The sequence below is a fragment of the Sus scrofa genome, chromosome 13 (assembly GCF_054392235.1).
Source record: "Sus scrofa isolate SSC_HxYL_T2T_F1_AM1 chromosome 13, Sscrofa_HxYL_maternal_Yorkshire_Landrace_v2.0, whole genome shotgun sequence".
Classification (NCBI taxonomy): Eukaryota; Metazoa; Chordata; class Mammalia; order Artiodactyla; family Suidae; genus Sus; species Sus scrofa.
The window spans coordinates 216,376,845-216,401,195 of record NC_139395.1 but is presented as its reverse complement, the minus strand read 5'-3'; the positions used below and the strand labels follow the sequence as shown (position 1 = coordinate 216,401,195).

Genomic DNA, 24,351 nt, shown 5'->3' with positions numbered 1-24,351 from the left:
TTTTATCATAAGCCTTTCAGTAGTATTCGATTTTGACCATATGCATGTTAAAACTAAAAATTAAAATTCTTTTTTTTTTTTTTTTTGGCTGCACCCATGGCATGTGGAAGTTCCCAGGCCAGGGACAGAACTGACACCACAGCAAAGATCCCAGCCACTGCAGTGACAACACCAGATCCTCAATTCAGTATGCCACGAGAGAACTCCTAAAAATTAATTCTTAAAAATATTACTGCAATAAGCAAAAAAGAGACTAAAGATCTGATCTTTACGGAGATCATTAATAATAACATAAAGAACGAACTTGGAGTTTCTTAGCAGGTTATGAACCTGACTAGTATCCATGAGGATGTGGGTTCCATCCCTAGCCTTGCTCAGTGGGTTAAGGATCCCGTGCTGCTGTGGCTGTGGTGGAGGCCATCAGCTGCAGCTGATTCAACCCCTAGGCCCAAGAATTTCCATATACCACAAGTGAAGACATAAAAAGAAAAAAATAAAAGAACTAAAGACTATTTCAGAAATAAAACTCAAGAAGGCTAGGTAATAAATCTGAAAGTGACCGAGAGGAATCCTTACAAGGAGGCAGACTACACAGATGTTTCTTCTTTAGGGACATGCAATCACACAAAGTGGAAACACAAAATTATTTTCTGTTGTACCTTATACTGACTGGATTATACTAACTCCTATCTACCAAACTCTTCTTCAAATTGTACAAATAATTCATCCTGGGAAGCCGAAGCACAGTTTAAAATAATACCAGAAACCCTTCCTTCAGCCACATATTAAGGGAAAAGCAAGACTCCAGTCCCAGACACACAATAAACACAATGCACATGGTCCCTGCTCTTGTGGAATTAATCTAACATTTGCTAAAACATACTCCGCAAAAGCAATACAGATAATAACTAAGAGTGAGGGCCGAACCTGGTCTGACTGAATCCTATTTCATCAGCCACTAAGGAAAATTACTTCACCTATTTTTTATCATCAGATATTTGAAAATACCTTAGTAGACTGCACTATATGTATGTTTATAACGTGTTCAGAGCACCTAACAAAGACTGCCTTTACATGTTAACAGGTTTCCTAGAATATGCTAATGTGCACCGTGAGTCTCCACGGTGTAGGAGACTACTTCCTACATACCACACCATCTCAAGGCGTGATCCACAAAGCACGTTTACGGCAAGAGACGCTCCCTACTGTGTTTCCTGCTTCTGATCCACTAGGACTGATTTTTACCACTGTTTTCTTATCCCAACAGCCTCTTTATTTATTTGAACACTTTTTAGCATCCACTCTGCAAACCTTTATAATCAATTCTGACTATTACGCCTCAACATTCCACGCTAGATCTGACCATCCTAGAAACAGAGGAAATCTCTTTTAGACTGACTGCTTCAGCATCTGGAAAAAGACAGCATGGTGATACCAAAAATGCCATTTCAAAGATTCAATGCATGCACTTTAACCTCATTCTTTCAGTTATTCACCCAACATTTACAGAATCTTTCTGTATTCCAGGTCCTTCTACGCTAGGCCCTGAAGATACAACAGTGAACAAAGTTAGATGCAACTCCTGCTCTTAAGCCGCTTAATCTAAAGCAAGTAGATACAGAAATAAGTAAACCTAACAGCTATAAAATTCAGGTGGAACAGATGTGAAGCAATGAGAAGGAAAGGTTCAAGGTGTTTTGAAAGCTAACCCAGACAGGAAGGATGGGGGGAGTCAAAGAAGAGTCAGGGAAGGCTTCCCAGAATATATGACATCTACACTGAGACTCGGAAGATGAGTAGGAGTTAATAGGATGAAGTCCGAATTGCTTTATAAGCATTCTATTACTCTTCAAACACTATAAATAGTAGGCCTATATTGCACACACACCCCACCCCCCAAGGAAACTGAGGCTCAGGGGAGTTTTCATGGCTGGGAAAAGACAGGGCCAGGATTCAAAGCCAGCTATCTAGAGTGGAATCCAGAGAATGTATCTGTCTGTAATGGACAGACTCTAAGGTGGCTCCCATAACAGCCACCTGCAGTTCATGCCACAGACGTTTGTTCTTTTTTTTTTTTTTTTGGTCTTTTTGCTATTTCTTGGGCCGCTCCTGCGGCATATGGAGGTTCCCAGGCTAGGGGTACAATCGGAGCTGTAGCCACCGGCCTACGCCAGAGCCACGGCAACGCGGGATCCGAGCCACGTCTGCAACCTACACCACAGCTCACTAACCACTGAGCAAGGGCAGGGACCGAACCCGCAACCTCATGGTTCCTAGTCGGGTTCGTTAACCACTGTGCCACGACGGGAACTCCAGACGCTTGTTCTTAATCCAAGACCTATGACTTGCTTTTAACCAAGAGAACCGAGGAAAGATGAAGAGATGTCACTTCTGTGGTTATGACACATAAGACTACACATCAGTGTAGTGTGTAGACTTTCTTCCTTCACTATCTTTCAGCAAAGAACAAATACCTGCCAATCAGTGGCAAAAAACTGAAGTCCTCAATCCAAAACCGCACAGGGAACTGAATTCTACAAACGATCATATGAGCTTAGAGGAGATCTTTGCCCAGTCAAGCCTCACATGAGACCACAGCCCCAGTCACTATCTTGATCATAAGCTCTTTGAGACCCTAAAACAGAGAATCCAGAAGAGTTCCAGCTGTGGCACACAGCGTTGTCTCTGTGGGACACGGGTTCAATCCCTAGGCCAGGAATTTACATATGCTGCAGATTTTAAAAAGCAGAGAACCCTGCTGAGTTGTACACAGACATTGTGAGAACATAAATATATGAGTTTAAGCTTCTAACTCTATGGTAATATTGTTACTTATCAAGAAACAACACACTGTTGTACAATAAAGTTACAACAGTGAGTTGACATCTGACCTTCCATTTCGTAGTTGCCATTTTAACAACCTTGTCTGCCAATTCCACAGTCTCCGTCATTTCTGTTTATATTTACTGAGTTTTCTATGTCTTCAAGCTCACTAATCTTTTCTTCTGAAATGTCTAATCTATCATTAATGCTATCCAGTGTATTTTTCATTCCACACATTAGTTTTCACCTCTAATAAGTTTTATTTAGGTCTTTTTATACCTTTCATATCCCTGCCTAACATTTTGTACGTTTGGAATACAGTAACTGCTCTCACGTTCTGCCTGTTAATTCTAATATCTACTGGTTCTTGGTTGGTTTCAATTTACTGATACCATAATTATTAAAGTCACATTAACCTACATCTTCACACGTTTCATAATTTTTTATTGAATGATGGACTTTTTTTTTTTTATTTTTGGCCACCCCACAGTATACAGAATTTCCAGGCCAGGGATCATATACAAGCCACGGCTCCACCAACACTGGATCCTTAACCCACTGCGCCAGCCCAGGGATCGAGTCCATGCCACCACAGAGACATCAGGTCCTTAACCCACTTAGGAATTCCTTCCTAAGCTTTTTTTCTAACAGACCTAGAGTAGCCTTTATTTTAGGACTAGTTTAGCTCCCACAGAGACATGACCTGTTGGATTCGCAGTGAGCACAGATCTTTCTACGTTGGCTCTAAGTTACTCAAATGTTTCCCAGCCCTAGATGAGCTCAGAAAATTCTCGTGCTTACAGTTTCCCAGTAGATTCTGTCCCCAGAAATTGTTCCTTTATGAAACTATACCCTATGTGTGCACCACAGCCTGGCATTCAGTCACCATTTAAGGGGACCACTAAGATTTATGGCACTCTTTCTCTGCATAGCTTTCTCTCCAGACTCTACTTCTCAAATCAGAACCATTCTGGCCTCCCTCAACTCCAACATTTGTTTCCACAACTCATTAAGGCCACGGGGCTTTATTTGGGATCCCCTCCCTGCAACGAGACCTGAAAACTGCCTTTAGGCAGAAAACGGGACCATCATAGGACTCACCTTGTTTGTTTCCCATCTGTCAGGGATCACAGTTCTACACTGCCTACTAATACCTGAAAACAGTTTTTCCACCTATTTTGTCCAGTTTCCTAGTTGTCTATGGTAGGAGGGTAAATTCATAGTCAAAAGCAGAAGTCATGACTCCTGACAACAATTTGAAAGTAAATGTTTTATAAAACGCCCGAACACAACACACACATCATCACCACATTACCCTGTCTCCATTTTTCTCTATATTTCATCGCTCTTTGTCAGGAGGTTATTTGCTTTCCTGCTTGGTCTACATTTCGTAATAGAACATAAGCTCTGTGAGTACAGGGATCTTCTCTATGTTGTCACTCCTGTGTCGCCAACACCTAAAACACATCCTGGCCTAGAACAGGTACTCAAATTCAGCAAATTCATTAAATTAATAAGCAAAGTGGTTTTGGAGTATTTCACTTAACATATGCTGTGAACTCTTCCACTTAGAAAATGCTAATCTAGATACAGGTAACCCTGATCCTAGAGAGTTCCTCAGAATAGTCTATTAGCTTAATGAGCACCATCTAAGTAAAGGTTCTCTGTTGCAAACAAAAGAAACTAACTCTGGCTTTGTTGAAACTGAAAAGGAAGTTATTAAAGCATATTAGGCAACTCATAGAAAACCCCAGGAGGGCCAGGCTGGAAGGCTACATAATCAAGAACACCCAAAATTCAAACCACAGATCTGGTCCAGTGGAGACTGCACAGGATTTGCTCCCCGTGATGAGTACATCTACCACTGACACCGGAACTAAATGCTACGACTGGATCTGTCACTGACCGCCTCCAGAAGAGACACAGCTGCCATTCCCCCTGCACTGCAGAACACAGACTCCACAAAGTGCCTGCTTCAGCAAATCACTGGCTTCCCAGGTAGTGGAATGGAGGCCCCAGGTCGTATTACTGCATCCTAACTCCAAAAGATGCAGAGAAAGTGAGCAACTGGCTTTCATAACAGAAGATTTCTACCTCCTACCAAGATTCTTAAGAATTCCCCAAACACAGAAAGCTATTAGATGTTCTGGTTTATTATCTGAAAGACTAATGAATCAGTGGCACAAGGCATCAACCCCGGCATTCCTGAACTTTTATCTATTTCTTCAATTAAAGGGTTACAGAAGCGGTTTCTCTTTCTTGTCTCTCTAAAATGTTTACCTTTAGGGCCCTGTACTGGGTTTTTTCCTACCTGGAAGCAGCATAAGCAATCTACTATAATTAACCTTAAGCAAACTGACTTCCCTGAATCTCAGTTTCCTAACTTAGATACTACCAACCACCTTCTAGGGTTGCTAACAATATCAAAATAACTAATAATGAATATGTACAGCTTCTGGCCCATAGCAGGCAATCAATTAATAGCAGCTATGCTACTATTGTTATTTTTTAACAAGAGACGCTCACTAGTTTATACGAACATCTCTCTTTAAAAAAAAAGAATCTGCCAATACCAGTTGAAGACCCAAGTTTCCACTTTGAATTGGTGTTGCAAATGTTATCCCCTCAGCCCCTGTGTTGCCAGGGATAAAGCAGCAAGTAAGTAGCTTACAGCAGTCTAACATTTGACACCAAAACTAAGTTCAAGGAACACATAAACAGATGGATAAATGGAGGCCGGGCGGATGGAATCGAGGAACTGCTGGCCCTCACTGCCAGCCACCTTTCCTCTCCAGCTCTCTACGGTGAGCTCCAACTACACTGAAGAGCTTCCTGAGGGCAGGGACCATGTGACTGGCGACTATGTCCCAAGGGTCTAGCCCGGGGCCAGGCAAAGAGCCAAAAAATAAAATCTGAATACCTGCTTTCCTAAATATTTACTACAGAAACTAGTCATTGAGAAAGGTTTCAGAACAATTTTTTTTTGTCCACAGTATTTTAAAACATCCATTTTAAGCTTTTAAAAAGCTCATTCACCTGCGAGCTCGACAGTGTCAATGACTTTCTAACTACAAGACTCCTCCTTTTGAAAAATCATCCATGCAGTGACTTTCTCTCAAGCATTCTTCTTGTTCTATCATCTAAATCTGAAGCAAAAGTAATGCCAAAAATGCATCCAAACAAACAAACTTTTCTGTTTTGTTTTGTTTTCTGCTTGTTTGTTTTTTAGGGCCACACCATATGCCACACATGTGGCATATGAAAGTTCCCAACTGCAGCTACTGGCCTTCGCCACGGCCATAGCAACTGGATCCAAGCTGCATCAGGGACCTATGCTACAGCTTGCAGCAATCCTGGATCCTTAACCCACTGAGCGAGGCCAAGGATCAAATCCACATCCTCCTGGCTACTATGCTGGGCTCTTAATCCGCTGAGCCAAAACAGGAACTCCACTTTTTTTTGTCTTCTTAGGGCACACCTGCAGCATATAGAGGTTCCCAGGTTAGGGGTCCAATCGGAACTGTAGCTGCCAGCCTATGCCACAGCCACAACAACACCAGATCCGAGCCACATCTGCGACCCACACCACAGTTCATGGCAAGGCCAGATCCTTAACCCACTGAGTAAGGCCAGGGATGGAACCCAAGTCCTCATGGATGCTAGTCAGGTTCGTTAACCACTGAGCCACAACGGGAACTTCTCCTCTTATTTTTTAAATGGAGTCAAAGCTAGAGTTTATTTTAAATATGAATCTGACAGCTACTGCAAATGCTGGATTGACATTTCAGATATAATCGTTGAATGAACCTCACTTTTGTAGCTAAGAATAATAAAAAAAAATCCAGGCTGATTCCCTCCACAATTTAAAACCACTCCAAACCACCAAGGACTGTATCTATTTCAATAAACTATTAATAATGTACTCCTTTAATAAAGGCACAATCTTTCCACTCCATAATAACATCAAGCTTCTAACAGCAGTAAGTACTTTACATGCATTTGTTAAATGAATCCACGAGTAGGAGTTCCCATCATGGCTCAGCGGCAACAAACTCAACTAGTATCCATGAGGACGTAGGTTCCTCACTCAGCGGGTTAAGGATCTGGAGCTGCCGAGAGCTGTGGTGTAGGTCGCAGACGCAGCTCAGATTCCGTATTGCTGTGACTGTGGTATAGGCTGTGGCTACAGCCCCAATTTGACCCCTAGCCTGGGAACATCCATATGCCATGGGTGCAGCCCTAAAAAGAACAAAAAAAAAAAAAAAAAATTTTAATCCATGAGTAAATAACTTTGTCTTTTTACTGGCTACATAAAGTTTTCCAAACTTATCTCTGAAAAGTTAGGGTTTACCTTCTTCTTTCTTTTCAAGGCTCCCATATTCCCTGCCCAACTGTTACTACAAAAGGTCATTCCCCTGATGTAGTCATTTGGTCTGTAAGACCAACTAGTAAAAATCAAAATGCAACTCACCGATTCATTCAACAAATGTTTATTTAGTACTCACCATATGCCAAACACTTGCCAATTGCTGAGACTGCAAGGGGGAGCAAAACACCACTGTCCCTCCTCTCTGGCGGGCATTAATCAAACACTAAAAAAATGACCAACTATTGGAGTTCCCATCATGGCGCAGTGGTTAACGAATCTTACTAAGAACCATGAGGTTGCGGGTTCGATCCCTGGCCTCGCTCAGTGAGTTAACGATCTGGTGTTGCCGTGAGCTGTGGTGTGGGTTGCAGACGCGGCTCGGATCCCGAGTTGCTGTGGCTCTGGTGTAGGCCGGCGGCTACAGCTCCGATTGGACCCCTAGCCTGGGAACCTCCATATGCTACCGGAGCAGCCCAAGAAATGGCAAAAACACAAAAAAAAAAAAAAAGAAAAGAAAAGACCAACTATGAAAAGCATTGTGAAAGAAAAGTACAGGGAGACATGAGATACTAAAACAGAAGAGGTGACTAGGGTGGGGGTTTGCCACCCCTGACAAAGTGGTATCTGAACTGAAAGGGAAGGAGGAAAAGAAGCTAACTAAACAAGGAGGGGATGGAGTTCCCGTCATGGCACAGCGGAAATGAACCCAACTAGTATCCATGAGGACGCGGGCTGGATCCCTGACCTTGCTCAGTGGGTGAATGATCCAGTATTGTGGTGAGATATGGCCAGCAGCTACAGCTCCAACTTAACCCCTAACCTGGGTACCTCCACATGCCAAGGGTGCAGCCCTGAAAAGACAAAAAAAAAAAAAAAAAAGGAGCTGATAGCTGGCCCAGGAAACAGAGAGGCAAAGACATGGGATCCCGAGACCTGGGAGGTAAAGACTGCTCAATTCCAGGCTGGGGAGCCTGTTGACTAACTGGATCTTCACCCCAGAAGTCACAATGAATCATTAAAGAGGTGTGGGGTTCTGTCTGTTGACTGCTTGTTAAGGACTGAGAACTCTTGTTCATCCACTTGCTTACATTCCTCGTCCATTTCCAGTCACTCTACGGCATTTTATTCCGTGACCTTCCCTATCCGCTCACACCCTTTACCAGAGGTCCACATCTGTAGCTTACTCAAGAGTCTTCTTCCAAATGTCTCCCATGAATCCTAAGACTCAGTCTTCGATTTCTCCCCTTTGCTTAGCTGACTCCAACACTGCTGAGTAACCGTGGGCCTTCAGGCCAATTCCTAGGTAAATTTACCTAGCATTACTGATATTCTGAACTGTACCACAGAACCACTATAGGGAAATTCAAAAAGTGAAATTAGACTGTAAAATAACGCTGAGATCCCAATAATTTTCTTACTATTGTTGTTTTGGAAAACGTTTATGAAAAATCTTTTGTACCACAGAAGTAATGTCTCTCAAAAATAAACACGCTTGATGCAAAGATGAAGTAAAACACGCTACTGTGATGACAGCTGTTCTTTTTCAAGGAGAAATGATCAAACCAGAACAAGTTTTTCAGCAGACCAGTATCTGTCTTAAGGACAGGAGTTCTATTTATACCCAAATAAACTTATAACTTAAAATTAACTGTCAAAATAAAGGCAACAAAAATTCTGACCTTCAAAAGCAACTACAGAGGGAGTTCCTGTCATGGCGCAGTGGAAATGAATCCGACTAGGAACCATGAAGTTGCAGGTTCAATCCCTGGCCTCGCTCAGTGGGTTAAGGATCCGGCGTTGCTGTGAGCTGTGGTGTAAGGTGCAGATGGATCCTGTATTGCTGTGGCTGGGGTATAGACCGGAAGTTAGAACCCTAGCCTGGGAACCAAAAAAAAAAAAAAAAGGCGACATCGAAGTCCTCCTGTGGTACAGCAGGGTAAGGATCTGGCGTCAGTCACTGCAGTAGCTTGGGTAGTTGCTGTGGTTCGGGTTCAATCCCTGGCCCAGGAACTTCCACATGCTGTGGGTGTGGCCAAAACAAAAAACAAAAGCATCAAAATTTATTCAATTTCATAGACTGTGTTTCCTCTAATGAAAATGTATGTCTACTCTAGACTGAGTCCTTAATTCCAGAGACTATTAAAGATCCCCAACTAGAACTAATGTCCATGATGGCACACACAGCACAGCCTTCGTTTCAGCATTGATCCCCAGGCCCTGGGTTCCATGTTTGGCACTAGCAGGTACTCAACAAAGATCTTTATCCACCTCACAAGATAAATGCTTTTTTAGATGCTTGGTCTCCCAATAAGGATACAAATGAAAATAAACAGAATAAATATGATTTCAGGAAAATATTAAGACATTCAATAAATTTTAAACTGTCACACGGTGAACTACTCTATACTTTTCAACTGTGAACTATGATACAACCTTCTCCTGCCCAGAAGCACAACTTCTAACACTGCCTTCTCCCACTGCCTCATTTTTTATCCTTTTTTTTTTTTTGGCTGCAGTATGCAGTGGCTTGACATGGGATCTCAGACTTGGGACTGAAGCTGGGTCACAATTGTGAAGGCACCAAATCCTAACCACTAGACCACAGGGGAACTCCCCTTTATCTCATTTTTAATGGTGCTATAAATTATTTCCACCTGTCACTAACAGAAGGTTTGAACTACAATAATAATTCTATCCTCTGTTCTTCCAGTTTCTTCAGGACTTACTAGGAAATGTTCTCAACTGCCCCATTAAGCCAATCATTTGATTCTTATGACTTTTCACTATACAACCAAGGTTGGTAGAATTCTCTCCTATCTTCGTAAAAACCGGTTATTTGAATCCAGAAATATTCACCTTGTTCTGTTGAAAATTAAATAATTAAGAATTTAATAGCACAACACTGTAAATCAACGATACTTTAATTTTTTAAAGTGAGAGAGAATTTAAGCTGTTCCAAACTTGACTCTTCCGGCTGTCTTCTGCTTTTCCCCTCTCCTTATTCCTTCATGCCTGTACACCTAGAATGAGCCTGCCTTTCAAAACTTCCTTCTTACTTAGGGTGTCATCTCCCTAACCCATGGATTTGTTATCATCCTGCTGAAAAAACTTTCAACTGCCCCAAATTCAAATTCCCTATATTTAAGACCCAGCACTCTTATTTCTCATGCAAGTGTCCCCACCCCTCCCCCAACATAACATAACACACACACATACATACACACACACACACACACACACACACACACAAACATACACACTCTCTCTCTCTCTCTCCCTAACAGGCACACCCACCACGGGTGCCCACATGGTCTCCTCCAGTGAAGAGACTGTCAATTACCCAAGTTCTACCGAAAAAGCCCACCCATTCTTCAAGACCAAGATGCATCCCTGCTCCTCCACAAGGCACCTCAAATCCCCAGATCTGTCTTAACTTCCCTGGGTTCTTCTAGTTCTCCGTACATCAACATCTCTCACAGCTAGCAGCCATGGTCTTTCCTGTGCTGATTCTGCCTGCACACAAGACTATCGCAACACCAACAGCAGAGATCACCAAATCTTTTTCACTTTTGTAGCCAAAGTTTCCACCACCAGAATTCATGATTCTTATACAGAGGACAGCCCAATGATGAAGAGGAACAAGAATCCTCTTGTACAGTTTATCAACATTTATAATTACTTATGCATTTACGAAATTTATGAAAATATCAATTTTTCATTGAAGAGAATACAGGAAAATCACAAAATATTTTTAACTATACATCAGACAAAGAACGACATTTTTGTTATGTAAAGTTCAAGACTTACAGTGCAACTTAAGATGCTCAAATTCACTCATTAAAGAAATACATCTTTAGGCGTTCCCGTCGTGGCGCAGTGGTTAACGAATCCGACTAGGAACCATGAGGTTGCAGGTTCGGTCCCTGCCCTTGCTCAGTGGGTTAACGATCCGGCGTTGCCGTGAGCTGTGGTGTAGGTTGCAGACGCGGCTCAGATCCTGCGTTGCTGTGGCTCTGGCGTAGGCCGGAGGCTACAGCTCCGATTCAACCCCTGGCCTGGGAACCTCCATATGCCGCGGGAGCAGCCCTAGAAATAGCAAAAAGACAAAAAAGAAAAAAAGAAATACAAATTCAAGCAACTAGACTTCACTATTCACTTATTAAATCAACAAAGATTTTAAACTTTGATAACACCAGTCAGTGAAATACACGAAAGAGTACACTCTCAAACACTGCTGATGAAATACAAACTGGTGCTGCTTTTTGCAATACATAGTCAAATGTGCATACACCTGGTGAACCAGCAATCTCCCTTATAAATATATATCCTCTAGCTCACGCTCACAGAAGAGTGTCACGTACAAGGATGTACACTGCAGCACTGTCTAAAATAGCAAAAACTGGAAAACAAATCAAATGCTCTTTAAGGAGACTGACTCAATTGTGGTGCATCCATAACACGGGATATTTCCCAATCAGTATAAACAACAGGGAAACACTATCACCTAATATGAGAATATTTATAAAACAGATCAAGAAGCTTAAGTTGCAAAACTGTGTTCAACATGATCCCATTTGCTTTTGATCCTAAGTACACAGACACAGTGTACACACACACACACACACACAAATCAGGGAGTTCCCGTCCTAGCACAGCGGAAACAAATCCGACTAGGAACCACGAGGTTGTGGACTGCATCCCTGGCCTCGCTCAGTGAGTTAAGGAACTGGCATTGCCGTGAGTTGTGGTGTAGGTCACAGACAAGGCTCAGATCCTGCATTGCTGTGGCTGTGGTGTAGGCCAGAAGCTACAGCTCCAACTAGACCCCTAGACTCCTGGCCTGGGAACCTCCATATGCCACGGGTGCGGCTCTAAAAGGACAAAAGAAGAGTTCCCATCGTGGCGCAGTGGTTAATGAATCCAACGAGGAACCATGAGGTTGCAGGTTCGATCCCTGGCCTTGCTCAGTAGGTTAAGGATCCAGCATTGCTGTGAGCTGTGGTGTAGGTCACAGGCGAGGCTAGGATTCCGCATTGCTGTGGCCGTGGTATAGGCCGGCAGGTACAGCTCCGATTGGACCCCTAGCCTGGGAACCTCCATATGCCGTGGGAGCAGCCCTAGAAAAGGCAAAAAGACAAAAAAATAAATAAATAAATAAATGGACAAAAGACAAAAAAAAAAAAAAAGGATTGCACTAAGCACAGCTTTGTACCATACATGCATATATTAAATGTTTTTATATGTAATTGTACATATATACACAGAGAACATTTCTGATGGGAAAACTGAGTCGCTATTACCTATAGAGCACTGGGATGGGGGTGGAGGGCAGATGCAGGTGACACCATTCTCTAGGGCTGGATCTTTTTTTTTTAACCATGAGTATATATTACCTGTTCATCTTTAAAAACTAAAACTCCCTAGGTGATCAAAACCACACCTTTTATGTTTGATATAAGATTGCTCAAACAGGAGTTCCCGTCATGGCTCAGTGGTTAAGGAATCCGACTAGGAACCATGAGGTTGCGGGTTCCATCCCTGGCCTTGCTCAGTGGGTTAAGGATCTGGTGTTGCCGTGAGCTGTGGTGTAGGTCGCAGACGCAGCTTGGATCTGGCATGGCTGTGGCTGTGGTGTAGGCCGGCAGCTACAGCTCTGATTGGACCCCTAGCCTGGGAGCCTCCATATGCCACAGGAGCAGCCCCAGAAAAAGGCAAAAAGACAAAAAAAAAAAAAAAAAAAAAAAAGATTGCTCAAATAGGAGCCCTAAACACACAAGACACTAAGAAAAAGAGGGTACTCCTACTCCAACAATTATTTCAATCAAGCCCAATGGGTCCGCAGCAAAATTATCCATAGTCCCATCACCGACTCCCTTTTAGTGAGAGGAGGCCAGTAAGCACCAGTTCAATGCTACTAACCTCCAGGCACAAGAGAAGCCCCCACGGATCCTTCCAGGACTGCGCTACAAGCAGACATTTCACAAACATGCCCTTCATTTTCCCTGGCAAGGGCGTGTGCCCTACACTTCCCTCCCCATCCCAAAAAGCTCTCTTCTTAGTGCAGGTGCTAATCTCTAATGTCTAAAATGAGAGCCAACTAATTGATAAAAATAAAGTGTTAACCTGATAACAGATAAAGGATATTCCTCTGGGAATATTTCCACTTTAAGCTATGGAATCCAGGAGTTCCCGTCGTGGCTCAGGGGTTAGCGAATCCAACTAGGAACCATGAGGTTGTGGATTTGATCCCTGGCCTTGCTCAGTGGGTTAAGGATCCGGTATTGCGGTGAGCTGTGGTGTAGGTCACAGACACAGCTAGGATCCCGCGTTGCTGTGGCTGTGGTGTAGGCCGGCAGGTACAGCTCTGATTCGACTCCTAGCCTGGGAACCTCCATATGCCACAGGAGCGGCCCAAGAAATTGCAAAAAAAAAAGGACAGAAAAAAGAAAAAAGAAAAAAAAAGCTAGGGAATCCAGCTCTTACTTAATCTAAAGGAAAGAATTCAACAGTGAGAACTGTAAGCAAAACAGATGAAAAAGAAAGTAATAACTTGAAGACCTACTACCTTTGCTCCTTTTAATCCTGCCAACTCGACACCTATCTGTCACCTCCCCTCATACTGGAGATACACTCCCTACCCACTACAGGGCTGACACTAACAGTACCTGATTTAAATCCGCAACTTCTCACCTTTAAATATTTACTTGACCAACTCAGTCTCTTTTCCTAAGGGGCTAAGAGCACACTTAATTGAGCCAACCATTCACCACCAGTTGGTACTTAGTCTTCTGCCCCTTCTTTTATAGAAAAAAACAAAGAACCAGGAGTCAGGAAAACAAATTCTACTCCCTCAGACCTGTTTATTCTGAGGCACTGGTTATTCATTTAGTTTCTCTGCATTCATTTCCTCCTCTAAAATGAGATGAGGAGTTCCCTGGTGACCTAGCAGGTTTAAGGATCCAGCACTGTCACCACTGTAGCTCAAGTCTCTGGAGTGGCTCGGGTTCAATCCCTGACCCAGGAACTTCTGTATGCTGAAGGCATGGCCAAAAAATAAATAAATAAAAATAAAATAATAATAATAATAAAATGAGGAAAGAACTATGTCAATGTCTCTCACAATGTTTCTACTGCATCTGGATTAGCTGGAGTCCTAATTAAGAAAGCAGAGTCCAGAGCGTCGCCCCAAACCTACAGAAAGAGAAGTATCTGAGTCTGGGAACCCCACAACTTTGACAAGTTCTCTCAAAGACTTTGAGAACCATTAGTTCCTCAGGTCTCTACCTGACCGAATTATAATCTAGTTCAAAGGAATCCTAGACCTTCCTCTTTTGTCAAACCCACAGAAATAAAGAGGAAGACACCGGACAATAAATGTTTAAGTATCACTGATATACTCCTCCTTACAACTTCAGTGATTCACACATTCACTAATAGCCTGATAAGATACAAGTCTTATCCTAGTATTGTTTACTGAGGATCTGAGCACAAATCCATACGATATAGTCAAGGGGACTACTAAAACTAAATTCAAAAATTTAGATTTCAAATACAGTTTACATATAATAGTCACAGCAATCAAGAATCATGTTTCTACCAGAAAATACCAGCAGTAAAATTATGTACTGTTAGACCCAAAATCCTTTACTACTAGGAAGTTTAGCTATTTCTCAAATCTGACTATATATATGTGTGTTACATATACCAATTACTAATGGTCTATTCAAATTTGCACACCATAGTTCAAAAGATTCATAAGCAAATATGGAATATGAACTTATTAACTACTATAATAAGTTGTCTTTTCAAAGTTCATTTCTTCAAGTTTCTTCCAAAACACCTGAAAGTGAGACAAGCAATGTTTCATAATCCCCATTCTCCTCTTCTTCAGGAGAAACCGATTTTCAGACCCAACAAGCCCCCTGCCACAGACCATATATCCAGCCTCTTCTGCAGCTACACGTGGCCACCTGAGTTCTGACCAACAGGGATGAACAAAAATCATGTACACATCTTCCAGGTTCGTCTTTAAAGAGGGGATGTTCTCTCCCCACATCCTGTTCCTGGACCGTGAACGTGGTGCCTTGCACCACATAGGAAATGGTGTCTTCTCAAGCATAGGAAAGCACCAAGACAGAGTACAGCAGGAGCCAAGGTCCCCTATAACTTAGAGATGATTTATAGGGGAGAAAAATAAACTTGTTTAAGCCACTCTACTCAGTCAGAACATAGGCCCAATCTTGGGTTCTAACTCACACACACAGAAAGTTGAAGTTACTAATAAATATTACATAATAGCTACATACCAACTTAGTAAAGCTGAAACTCTTATTACAAATTCTTGGTAACCCCACTACTGAAATTATTGCTACTGTACCAACTTATATTTATTGTGGCATTTTACACTTTTGCAAAGCACCTCATTACAGTATCTCATTTCACATTCTGGAAACCCTGGGCAGGGCCAGCTGGTGCTGCACATGTTTGTTATACAGGGCGTTAAAGCTCAGAAAAGCTACTCTGCCCAAGATTGCACAACTAAGGAGAGGTGCTCAGGCAGGATTCGGCGTACAGGTTCCTCCATCATTCTGTGTACAGACACATTTATCTACCCCTGCTATGTGCCAGACCCTGGAGTTACAGAATTATTCCTATCCAGAGGGGACCTTACAATCTAACGGAGAGAGAGACAGTAAATGAGTAAATGTACCTATGAATGAATACGTGTGAATGAATAGTTGTACAGCTACTTACAGTAAGGGCTGTGGGGAAAAAACCAGAGTCCTCTAAGAAGCATGGCCAAGGAGTCTCACTTAGACTGGGGATTGCGGGAAGGCCTCTCTCAAGAAGGAGAATTCATGCTGAAACCATAGGATAAGTACCAGGAAGAGAAAAGGTGGGAGAAGGGAGAAGGCTATTAAGAAATTTTATGTGTGTAACCTCAGTCTTCATAAGAACCCTGTGGTAAGTACCATCAACCCCATTTTACCATGAAGAAACTGAAGATTAGCAAAATCACTGTGCCTAAAGTTCATACTGCCAGTGAGTGGCAGGACCTGTTGAGATTCCAGACGTGCCTGATGCTGGAGACCCTGCCAGGTACCATCTCACAGGCCAATACTCTCTCCAGAGTTACCATGCTCCCTCTACCGCTATCTCTAAGTAGATATCAAGCAGACTTTGGACAGATGTCACAATGTGGGCATCTTCTTACCCAAATGCATGTGCTAAGATGCCAACCTTAACCACAACATCCATAAAATTAAAAAAAAAAAAAAATCAATTCTTGTCAGTGGAAATTTTACATACTTAGAAAAATTAGGGGAATTATTTAATTAACAGGGATGTACTTAAAAATAAAGGTGATGCTGAAGCCAGATTCATGCCATGTTAAGTCAGTTCACTAAGCCCCTGTCCACAAAGTCAATTTAAACAAGCAATTCGATTATGGGGAGATAAAAACTAAAAAACAATTCGTCAAGAAAAAAAGAAACACTTTAAACTACTATGCACTATATATTAGATACTGGCACATGTTCCTCAAACAAAAATTAAAACAAACAAAACTTTACCATTATTACAAACTTTTAAAAATCACCTTCTAGAAAAGAAGATGCATAGCTCTGCAAGAATAATCAACTGCTAAGAAGCCAAAATGGTTCTGTATTAGTAAAAAGTATGACTGCAAGGAACCACATTATTTTAGATATTCAAGTGTACTCTAAGTTGTCACCTCCCATTAAGAATTTTAACTTGCTACACAACTCTGGAAGTAGGATTTCAAAGCAAAAGCATCATTTATTAAAAAAAAAAAAAAAATGTAGCTGGTTTATACAACGCGTATTTCCAAGTCATGTTTTCATACACTAAAAAATGAAACTAAGACTGCCTGTAGCCACTAGGTTAGGGAACAAGACTTGTCTCTAATTACCTAATATGAATCTTAAATTAATTACCTAAGTCACGTGAAGTCAACATTGCACTTTCACATAACCAACGGTAAACTTTTGGCTCTAGCTTTACATAAAGCATTGACCTAAGGCAAGATTCAAATGATTTCTTTATTGAGGGGCAACCGAGGAGACATTTTAGATAATTTAAAATAATCTGATGATTTTAAACACAAATGCTAACCCCCTAAAGATTTTAACCCACAATTGTGCAACCCTTGGGTTATGAACTACTATAATTTCTCTAGCCATCAAAACATTGCCCAATGGTCAAAATAAAACATGGTTAGAAGCCTTGTGAAAGGCATAACCACTGTGTGTTCATAATGTGCTCACACAAAAGTATAAAGTCACTCATTTCACTTCACAGGACAAAGTGTGCTGGTATCAAGTTTCAGGTGACCACATTTGATAGTTTCAAGTAGTACCTCTCCTTCTAAAATAGAAAATATGCACAAGTATCTGGAGGTAAACACCAAAAAACCCAACAGAAAGTCGTGATTCTTAGCTCACAGTTAAAACTACTGATGAGGACGACAACAAAATTCTAAGACTAATAAAATCTGGGAAGAGAAATCAAGTTCTTCATGAAGACTCTGGAAGTTTTGAGGTTTTGCTGGGTTCAGATAGTTTAAACTTCTTTCTCTGGGGGATAAAAGAGAAAGGGCTGGGGGTGGGGGTGGAAGAAACGTGAACGTTCTTTGAAAAGTGAATGCTAAGGCAAAGAAAATGTGACACATACCTTATCACAAATGCCAAAAAGGTCACAAAATGAAGCTCCCTCTCCTATTAAGCTTATGTTTAAGGTGATATATAAGGCAATCAACTTCCTTCTTACTCAGAATAAAGTGACTTCTACCCAAATTTTCTTCTCATGACTAGACAGTGGCCCAACCATAAACATACATGTGAAAACATCCCTGTGCATTCTAAATTTCTAAGCTAGCTCTTATTTTTTTTTTAATGTTTTCAAGTAGTACCCAAGATTCAATACAAATTAGCATCTTCTTTCTTTGTAGAGTTTCAAAACAAAATGTAGGCCAAAGGTTACTCTAATCATGTGTTATAACAAGTTATCTCTAACTCTGCTTTTCCCAATATTCCTACCACTATAAAAACCTATGTAAATTCTTTAAATACCAGTTGTAGTATTCCCCACCCCCCACATCTTTAAGTCATAAACACAAAAACTCTCCATAAATAAAACTAAAGGGCAGACATCAGACAATATTCCAGAAGGGGAAAAATATTCTAACCCAGGGTTGGTTTTTTTTTTTCTTTTTCCTATCTACCTTCCCAAACAAGACACTGCATTAGAGTGGAATATTTTCATTTCTTTTGAATGTCAGTGCCCTTACAGACTGCACTAACTCAATTTTTGAATTCCCAGGACACAGTAATTTTGTATGTTAAGTTTCCAATAAGCCCCACCAAAGGTTCTAAAAGAAATTTAAGAAAATATCTTAAGCCTAAATTCCATATAGATCTCACTAGATTACCGAGCTCACCTCCCACCCTACCAATAATGACCACCAACTCACTCAAGTCTATTCAAAGCCAAAATCTCTTTTAGGAGTAGGCCTTCACCTTACAAACACAGGGGTAACCCTTCCTCCTAGGAGAATTAATTTCCGAGTTTATGCCTCTCAGGAACGTCTTGCACTCAGTTTTACAACACGACTTCGTGGACATTGACAGGAGCGCTCAACTTTGGGGCAAGGTCTGAAGTCTAAGTGAATCTGGACAGCCACCATAAACACCACAGCTATTCCAAGGCAGATCCTCCAAAAGCACTGGGCTACTTTAAGTGTAAGTCACTGTATACTAAAAATCTTGATATAACCAAGTAAACTTTTTTCTTGACTGCTGTTTCTCTGAAACTATCTCCTTGCAGTTCAAATCTTGGCACAGGAAATTTTAATTCTAGTCTCACGTTTATAATCTGAAGTAATAGTCTTATAAAGGAACTAATCAAGATATGAGAAATTTACAGAAAAACTAAAGGTAATTCCACTGAATTATAAAATGCCCCCCAAATCAAAGTATTACATGTATGTATTCGTAAACACTTTGTGCATGTAAAGTCTGAAGAATCACAGAGAAAATATAAGTATTCAAAGATTAAAAAAATAACTTTACACAAAACTTTCTAATGACTCATCAAATGCCTGTTATTAAAAGTAAGCGTTTTTAAATGCCTAAAATTAAAATTAAGAACAAATCGCACTGAAGAATATTTTTTAATTCCTTCCATTCAAAAACTGTCTACATAATTTTCCGGGGGGAGGAAGAAGACTGACAAGTTAGTGTCATTAAGGGGGCCTCGCCTCAAATCTTTCCTTTCCACCTAAGCAAACCACAAAGTTAATTCCACGCCAACACTATACCTGGACACGGCTCCAGGTTAGAACCCTGAATCATTAAACACAAATCGCTCCAAAATTTGCCAGTATTTATAATAATGAGTTATAACCTAGTGATTAAGAGTCCAGGCTGGCAGCAGACTCCTGGCTCCCGGAGTCTCAGCTGTATGACCTTGGATGACTCACCGCTCAGTTTCCTCATCTGTGAAATGGGTAACAGTTCCTACCGGGAGGATAAGCGAGTTAATACGCGTAAAGCCCTGAAGAAGAGCGCCTCGCACGCTTCCTCCTCATCTTTAAATCAATGTGAAAACAATGCTATAAGGTGGATTTTCGGACAACCTGGGCGGAGTGGTGCTGGCATTCAAGGACTGCACCTCGATTACAAGATCCAGCCCTATCATCTAGGGTTGGACGGCAGGCACAGGGAAGGAGTCAGAGTCACTCACTAATTCTGCCATTTTTAGCTACTTCAGACCCGGCAGGGGCCTTCGGCTGAGCGCTGAGCTGTTCAGCAGCTCCGGTGGGTCTAAGCGGGAGTGGGTTTGTGCCTATTAACAGACTTGCGAAGTTTTGTGGCAGTATGCAGGTATCCGTCCCAATTTACGCATCCTCAGCCACCAACTCCTCCGCCCGCTAAGCAGGTCATTCCTCCACGTCCAGGGGCCGGGCTCCCTCGCACTCACGGCACAACTTCGGAGCACGCCGAGGGCCCTGGCTCCAGCCCACGCCCCAAGGGCCGCGCGGGGACCGGGCGCCCGACCTTCCCCGACGCCTCGCCCAGCAGCCAGCCCCATTTTCTTAACCCGTGCATTGTCCTTGCGGAGAACCCCGGCCGTTCCCACACTGGTGGGGACCGAGAGGAGGGACGAGGGAGGAGCTGGGGGAAGAGGATGAGGAGGAAGAGGAGGAGGAGGAGGAAGACAACCTCCTCCCCTTCGCTCGGGCGACCAGTGAAGGTCTGGCGCTTTCTCCGGCCCCCAGGCCCCGGCTCCCGGGAGGCCGCGGCCTCGGCTCCCACCCTCGGCAACTTTCCCTCCGCTCGCACCCGCCTCTCCTCCGGGACCGGGCCCGTCGGGCTCCCTCCCCCGGCGGCCAGCCCCGGGCCGCGGCGCCTCCTCCTAAAATGGCAGGTCCCTCCCTCCGCCCGGCCGGCCTCGGCGCGGGCCCGGCTGCAGGCCGCGGGGGGAGCCGGGCGCCGGGCAGGGCCGGGCGGGGCCGCGGCCAGGCCGGACACTCACCGGGACGATGGCGGGGCGCTCGCGCCGCTTCCTCCGGTGAGTCTCAGCCTTGGGCTCCCGCCGCTGCGCTCCCGCCGGGGCCTCCGCAGCCAGCGCCGCCCCGGCCGCCTCTCTCCGCCCCCGGCGCTCCCGGCTCCGCGGCCGAGCCGCAGCCTTCTCAGTCTCTCTCCGGCTCGCGGTTCCAGCGGCGCCCGGGGCCGGGGAGGCGACAGCCCCCTCCCCGGCAAATACCGCAGTCCCCGGACCCCGACTCCCGGCGGCGGGGCCGCGCGGCCCGGCCCGGCGCGGAGGGCGGCGGCGGCGAGGCCGGGCGCCGAGTCGCGGCTGCTCCCGGCGGCTTCTTCCCGAGGAGGATTTTGTAAATCTCACAAAATGGCGCGCGCTCCAAACCTGCGCAGCGAGAAGCGCCGGGGCCCGAGCGGCGGCGGCGGCGGCGGCGGCGGCTCCTCCGCCAGGAGAGCCAGAACCGCCCGCCCCCGAGTCCCCGCACAGACAGACAGACACTCACACACACTCACACACACACACACGCACGCACACTCGCACACGCTCACTCACACACACACTCTCACACTCACACCGGTCCCGCCCGCTCGCCGGCGGCGGCAGCGGCACCAACAGCAGCAGCAGGAACAGCAGCAGCAGAAGCGGCGGCGGCGGCGGCGCCCGCACCCCCCGCTCGGGGTGTCCGCTCCCTGAGCCCGACCTGGGCCGCGATCAGCAGCAGCGACGGCAGCAGTCTCCCCGGATCCCCCCGCCGCTCTTGCCGCCGCCACCCCCGCCTCACTCCAATGGGGCTTTTTATTATTATTCGGGCGGGAAGCGAAAGGGTTTAAAAAAAAACCAACCAACAAAATGGCGACGGACCGACCCGGTCGCTATAGCAACTGTCAATCAAAACGCAAAACCCCGGCTGACGTGCTGACGTCCTCCTCCCGCCCCCCGGCCCCAAGCCGGCGGGCGGGGCCTGTTGCTCGGGCAACGGCAGATTCCGTTCCCTCCTTTCCCTCTCCCCCTCCGTCCCCAACCAACCACCCAACCCCCTCAGGTCACGTGAAGGATAAATTCGGAGCTCAGGCCCGCTACGAGTGTCAGAGGAGGGCGCGTGATTCGCTCGGGGGAGGGGAGAGGAGGGGGACGGCCGGGCCGAGGGAGGGAGAGGGCGGAGGAAGGGGGGCGAGGCGGCGGCCGGCCTGTGCTCCAGCGCCCAGGGCCTCCCGGCCGCGCCCCGCCCCGCGCCCGCCGCGCCCGCGCCGCCCGCGCCGACTGCGGCCCGGAGAGCGCGCGCGGCCTCCGCGCCGCCGCCCCCGGAGCCCCGCGCTTCCGCGTCGTGCGCCCGCAGCCCCGCCCGCGCCGGGGGGAGGGGGCCGGGCTCTGCGGCCGCGCGGGGACCCAGGAAGCCCACTCCGGTGCGCCCGCGCTGGGGACTCTCACCTGCATCCCCGGGGACCGCGCCGGCAGCGCACGTCCGCGCGTTTAAACTGTTCTTGGAAGGCCCCGCGTGCCCCCCTCGCCGGAAAATGCCCACGGAGGCCGCGGTGGGGGGTGGGGAAGAGGCCGCCTCCGCGTTTCAGACATCTCAGGAATTCCGGACGCTTCGCCCGAATCCGGGATGCCCCTGCGGCTGACACCTTGATTAAATCATGTCACTCGGCTTTTTGCTGCGGCCAGTGCCAGCGTTCAGAAATCATGGACGGAGCCATCATACAAACTTTTTTAGGCTGTGCATGCTCAGCCGGGCTTTCCCACCGATTTCAAACCCCTCCCCACCTTTCAGGCAGTCTTCCTTCTCCATCGGAATGCCCCTAAAATTAATCGTCTTAGGCTATACCGTATCGTTGTCCAACTCCCTGATTTTCTTTCTCATGCACCATTTCAGTTTCCAGATTTTTAATTCGCCCACAATTCTTGATTAATAGTCTCGCTTTCGTTTATCTTTATTCTGTCTACCCCTCTGGCTGGCTGAATATTACTAGGTGTTCTCTCTCGGCATTGAAACCTAGGTATGGAAGTAGCCATGCTGTACTGGCTACTTTGTAATCAGTAGACAGCCACTGGCTAAAAATTGTATTTTGTACCATTCCTAGTAAAATGGCATTTAATCTTTGCCAAAAAGGATACTATGGATATTATTTTACACCAAGTCCCTAATTTATTGATTGATTTCTAAGCTTGATTTTGCCATCTTATGATAGTGTTCGTATCAATTTTGTCTTAAGCTTGGACTGTTCACAAGTAAAGCAGCAGCAGATACCAGTAAAGAAAAACAACCCCACAGTAAATACTGAGCTCAATCCTCTATGACTCAAGGAAAGACACGAGTGTTTCCAATAAATGTTTCTCTTCTCTGGCTACTGGAACCTTGATTTACTAAGGCATCCATTGAAATTAGCACAGACCGTGAAAGAAAACAGACTAAACTTTAGATAAATTAGGCAAAAAGTAGGCCAATAGCTTAGACCGATTCTCATGGTATCACAAACTGCCATGACTATCAAGAGTTTTTTTGGACTTTCAAAATTGCCCTGCTAATGTAATTAAAGTCCACATTCAACTTGATTGTTTTCTGGTGGGGGGGAGTTAGGGTGGTGGTTTAATTTCCAGTTTATTTTCTGTTAAATTAACTACAACCTGGATTTACATTGCATCATCTTAAACAGGAGGAAGTGGCCAAAAGCGTCCCTGCTGGGGTAAGAGGCTGATATCTTGACGGCTCCCCAGCTTACACTGCCACCTCCTCCCTCCTGCTTCTTTCTCTTCTCCCTGCTCCCCACCCCCATCCTGTTCAGGCAGTTTCACTTCTCTCAGGACCCTTAAGCATTTGCAACCTTTAACACCAAGTTAAATTTGAGTCCGTTTTTTTTAATATATATTTTTATTATTTTTAAGAATTATTTCCCCCAATATAATTTTTTTCTACTGTACAGCATGGTGACCCAGTTACACATACATGTACACATTCTATTTTCTCACATTATCATGCTCCATCATAAGTGACTGGACATAGTTCCCAGTGCTACACTGCAGGATCTCATTGCTAATCCATTCCAAAGGCAATAGTTTGTATCTATTAACCCCAAGCTCCCCAACCCACCCCACTCCCTCCCTCTCCCCCAGTCCATTTTTTTTATTGCTGGTCATGAAGGGAACTTGCGTAATTAATCTTCTAGATAACCTAAAAAGAACATGATAATGTTTCAAGAAATATGCCCTTGTCAAGTCAATCTAGAAGATTCTAGTGGAGGGCAAAGCAGATTCTTGAGCCAAGCAGTAATAGAAAGCATTGCTGGTCTTCGTATCTAGAAGGCTTCACTCTTTCTGCCACTACCACCACCACCACAACCCTTCCCGGAGTGACGGCCTTACACACCATTGACCAATAAACTTTCGTGTCCAGCTTAAAATGCTGTAAAATGGTTTTATATTGGCTTCCCCGAAAAAGTCACCTGTAAATTATGCTTGCCCAAAACAGGTGAACACATGTAGGCAGGAAGGACTCTGATACAGATGCCAGTTTAGCTTTGACCAGGTTCAGTGATTAAACCCTTGTTCTCTCCTGAGTATCTCTCTGTCAGATCTACTGACAGATGTATAATATAACAAAG

The 24,351-nt window shown here is 44.5% G+C and overlaps 1 protein-coding gene across 37 annotated transcripts in view; it reads right to left on the bottom strand.

Moving 5' to 3' along the window:
- The window catches only part of DYRK1A (dual specificity tyrosine phosphorylation regulated kinase 1A), a 151,104-nt gene extending 128,861 nt beyond the window's left edge, over positions 1-22,243 (bottom strand). For 6 of the 37 annotated variants that reach the window (XM_084992125.1, XM_084992111.1, XM_084992118.1 and 3 more), the window contains exon 1: positions 21,595-21,635. The gene's annotated coding sequence lies outside the window, so the exon portion shown is untranslated. Of the gene's footprint in view, positions 1-8,871; positions 9,096-19,954; positions 20,325-20,746; positions 21,636-22,180 lie in introns of those variants that run through there. The other 31 variants (XM_084992127.1, XM_013982584.3, XM_084992115.1 and 28 more) reach the window with 12 other exon arrangements.
- Positions 22,244-24,351: the final 2,108 nt, after the last annotated feature.